The sequence below is a fragment of the Urocampus carinirostris genome, chromosome 17 (assembly GCF_059441175.1).
Source record: "Urocampus carinirostris isolate Australia breed hairy pipefish chromosome 17, RoL_Ucar_1.0, whole genome shotgun sequence".
NCBI classification, from domain to species: Eukaryota; Metazoa; Chordata; class Actinopteri; order Syngnathiformes; family Syngnathidae; genus Urocampus; species Urocampus carinirostris.
This window is the reverse complement of record NC_142365.1, coordinates 4,760,549-4,765,365: the sequence shown is the minus strand read 5'-3', so window position 1 is coordinate 4,765,365 and position 4,817 is coordinate 4,760,549. Positions and strand designations below refer to the sequence as shown.

At 39.0% G+C, this 4,817-nt stretch overlaps 1 pseudogene; it reads right to left on the bottom strand.

Moving 5' to 3' along the window:
• Positions 1–1,669: 1,669 nt before the first annotated feature.
• On the bottom strand, positions 1,670–1,748 carry LOC148349002 (U2 spliceosomal RNA; annotated as a pseudogene).
• Positions 1,749–4,817: the final 3,069 nt, after the last annotated feature.

Below are 4,817 nucleotides of genomic sequence, written 5' to 3'. Positions count from 1 at the left end.
TCCATTTCTTTAACCCAAATCAACACTCTAAGACTGTGTGCATTTGGTTGTAACGGGATTCGAACCCGGATCGGCGCAGAGTGAGCACAGAGAGTGTTTATGACGCTACCAAAAGACAAATATTAATTTCATTGTGCATGTCACATAGACAATAAATGTGTCACTTGCAATGCTTAAAATAGAAGACTAGATGAATAGAATCGAATAGAATTGAATAGAATAGAATAGAATAAAATCAAATAGGATATAATAGAACAAAATACAATAGAAGAGAAGAAAATAGAACAGAACAGAACAGTACAAAAGAAAATAGAAGAAAATGAAAATAAAATAGAAGAAAATAGAGGAGACTAGAACAGAATAGAAGAGAAGAAAATAGAACAGAATATAAGAAAATAGAAGAGAAGAGAATAGAATAGAACAGAATAGAGGGGAAGAAAATAGAACAGAATAGAAGAAAATAGAACAGAACAGAATAGAAGAGAAAAAAATAGAACAGAATACAACAGAATAGAAGAAAATAGAAGAGAAGGGTAGAAAATAGAAGAGAAGAAAATAGAACACAATAGAAAATAGAACAGAATAGTACAGAATATAAGAGAATAGAACAAAATAAAAGAGAAGAAACTAGAACAGAAGAAAATAGAAGACAAGAGAAGACAAGAGAAGACAAGACAATAAAATAAAACAGAACAGAAGAAAAAAGAATAGAACATAATAAAAGAAAAGACACAAAAAGAAAAGAAAAGAGACTTATATTAACGCACATTGAAATTAACATTCGTCTCTGATGGTGAGTGGATGGTGCATCCCATAACCACTAGGGTCGTAGGGGCACCATTTCTTGTAGTGTGTCTTGGGTAAGTACAGCCTGGTGCAAAACCCTTTCCAGTCCCGTGACTAAAAATAGTGCGATGAGATCAAATCTACTGCCTTTTCGCAAGTCATCTATACCATTGGCCCAGTGCTCTGGCATCAAAGCTAAATTTGGACTTGTTAAAACTGAACGTTTATGTTCTGTGGACCTATTGTCAGTGAACAACCCATATATTGTTATCTGTTTATTATTATTCTTATATATAGAATTATTCATTATTTTCTGACTTTTGTTCCGTGAAGAATACAGAGAAGATGAGTTGTTTCTCAATGATTTCATTACTACTATTACCAATTATTTTCTGACTATTGTTCTGATGGTTATTTGATAGTGGCTTCCTTGGAAAACAATATTTTTACACTTTTCTGTGATAAACCTGACCCTGGCCCTTTATCAGAGAAGAGAAAAGCTCGGTTTGGGGACCGCTGCTGCGAGTAGACTTGCCTTTTTTAGCTGCTATGCAATCGTCTGTCCGCTAAGCGGCGCTATTGGTCCGACGCTGCTCATCACCCCACTACAACATAATTGACAATTGATAAACAGTCTTTGGATTCAAACGGATGCATCAGCAACCGTACCCGGCCTGCATCCAATTATTTATTGGAATGAAATGTCGGAAAAACCAAATGGGGTTTTTAAGGGTTATTGATCTATCTTCGTTATTCATTATCCATTATCCGTTATCGGTCAGTTCATAATACGCTACAAAGCCTAGGAGCCGGGACACTTACTCTCAGCCAAAAGGCCAAGCTAAGGTCCTAGCCCTAAAGCCTTGCTGCGATCATTGCGAATGCACCGTTCCCGGAGGTACTGCAATACCGGGCCGATGCGTGGAGTGGACAGAGCAAGCTCTTATTCCATCTCCGAAATTGCATGCCAACCCATCTAGGATGGGCTTGGCTTCAAATACCCTTTGTCCAGGATCATCAAATGAGCAACGTGTCAGGTCATAACAGTTGCCCGCTGTTGCTCCCGTTGCCAAACGTAACCGGGCGGAATCCAATTTGGGGAGATGATCCCCGAGCTCGGCTCTCTGACGTCTAAAAACGTCAAAGGCTATCAATGGGTTCATGCGAATGACGTCTGACATCGAGGATTTTCTTCCTACCTTTGAGCAACTGAAGAAGAGGTCAAAGAGACACATTACCCATAATTCTCAAGCAGGTTGAAGACAGCTCTAGCCAATCGTTAGGGTTGGTCTGCGGTGTGATTGCAATTCTCTTCATTGCACTATTGTTACGACGCACTATTCGTTTTCATTCACGAACAATGCACTATAGTTAAAACTTTCTTCGTTTTCCTCATGTTGAGGTTTTTGAGTTTTTCCTTGCCCTCATGTCGGTTTTAGATCAGGGGATGCTGTCATAATAGTCTGTAGTGTGCAATAGTCTGTGGTCTGTGCAGCACTTTGATACTGTCCCTTCTCTAGGTTTTCTGCCTTCTACCTTGATATTGTTTTATCTTTTCTTCCCCTTTAAAACATGTCTACCTTGGAGTGCCATGTCCAATCTCCTTAGGGATCATTTCTATAGTTTTTGACTTGTGCATTCGCACTGATCGCTGCTTGGCTCTGTGGCTAGGACCTTGACTCAGCCTCTTGGCTGAGGGCAAGTGTCTCGGCCCCTTGGCTTTGTAGCGTATTATGATTTGACCGATAACGGATAATGGATAATTGATAAGGAATATAGAACAATAAACATTACAAAACCCCCCCCCGACATGTCCAATCTCGTCGCATACAACGTTTCACAATGTTGATATCAATGACAATTGAGAGAATTCAATTCGATTCAATTAAAAAAAAACAGATGAGCATTAATGTCACCCATTCCTTCTAACTAATGTGTTCCGCCCTGAACAGCTATGTGAATAGGCGCGATGGATAACAATGATAAAGGATCTTATTAATGTAATTGGCCAAGACAAGAAAGTTTGATCACATGACCCTGATTTTAGCTAACCTGCATTGGCTCCCTGTTCGCTTAAGATGTGATTTTAAGGTTCTGTTGCTAGTATACCAAATCATGCATGGACTTGCTCCCTCATATATTTCAGATAGAATTCCCCCCTATGTTCTGGAGCCTTTGCTCTGAAAACGCTGGTCTACTAATGATCCCAAGAGCCAAGAAGAAATCTGCATGTCACAGAGCGTCCCCATTGGGTCCTGGTGCTGTGGAATTCTCTGAATTCTGAAATTCGATCTGCAACCTCAGTGGAACTTTTTAAATCTAGGCTTAAAACAAACTTATATTCTATAGCATACGAATAGCCTAGATTTTATGTTGACAATATCTGTGTATTAATTGTTATTGGTCATCATGGAAGAGGGATTACCTCATGAGCGGTGCCTTCTCAAGGTTTCTTCGTTTTCCTCATGTTGAGGTTTTTGAGTTTTTCCTTGCCCTCATGTCGGTTTTAGATCAGGGGATGCTGTCATAATGGTCTGTAGTGTGCAATAGTCTGTGGTCTGTGCAGCACTTTGAGACTGTCCCTTCTCTAGGTTTCTTCAATTAGCCCATGTTGAGATTTTTGAGTTTTTCCTTTCCCTCATGTAGGTTTTAGATCAGGGTATGGTGTCATAATAGTCTGAGGTTTGCAATAATCTGTGCAGCCCTTTCAGATTTCTTGTGATTACGGGCCAAACAAACAAACATGACATGACTTGATATTGTTACCACATTCTTAATATATAAAATATTTGACTTTCAACTTTTTAAGGACGCCTCAAATGACACAACTCACCTTTAAGTATCCATTTATTTTCATTTTCCATGATAGACGAATAGACCAAATAACAGAATTATCGTTAAACATTTCTCGACATGTCTATGTTTCTTGCACATGTTGACTGCACTATGTTTACTGCTCACCTTGCACAATGTTGACCATTTTTTTTTGCACTATGATGACTATTTTTGCACCAAATGCATGATTGCACAAACCCTTACGATACCAAACTGTATTACGATACCAAACTGTATGTACCATCCTACATGCCGACATTTCTTGTGTAAATATTGTGTCAATTATAACTATAACCTTATCCTCCTTGTTTTATAACCTTATCTTTTCTGTTCCTTTATCTTCTTGGCTTTTATACCTCACTGTGAATGTGTGAAACTGGAGTGTCCTGCCCAATTTCGTTGTCACAATATGTTAACCCATTTCGTGACAATGACAATAAAGGTATACAGTATTCTATTCTATTCTGTTCTATAAAAAAGCTGTAACTCACAATAAATTACATTTTACATTCTTTCTAAAATGAATTTAGGGATTTAGTCCAAAGTTTTCTTTCACTTTGCAAAATAATGACGTCATTTCTGTCATATTTTCAAAGGGGCTAAGAATTGACAATGAACTGGACAATCGAGTGCTAATAAAACCATGAAAACTGTAAAACCCTCCATATCACCTTCCCTTTAAAATAACCACCAACAGGAAAACTCCAGTTGTCACTCCGGCAATAAAAAGCTCCAAAACGAAAAGCAGTTACTGGAAAATGTCAGCGGTATTTCACCAAGTCATGAATCCGCCGTTACAGGTGTCAAGAGCAAAATGGAGGATTTATTCGGGCCTTCTGGCCGCTCGTTCCGCCGCCAGGTTTGTAGCTTCCAAACCACCGAAACGCGAGACGGTTTTCGAAACATTTTCATCGCATGCGAAGATGGTGCCGAAAAAATGTCCGCATGACAGCTGGTGAACATTTACAGACGTCGTCAAATGTGATTTAGGACACTTTCAAGTGACAGTGTGTCATAATTCACCACTAGAGGTCGATGGAGCTAATAATCGAGCGAACACACTGTGGAAGTGTTGGCCAAGTCAAGTCATGTTGATTTGTTTGGCCCTTAATTACAAAGGGTCTCAAATGGCTGCACAGACCACAGAATATTGCAAACCACAGACTATTATGACACCATCCCCTGATCTAAAACCT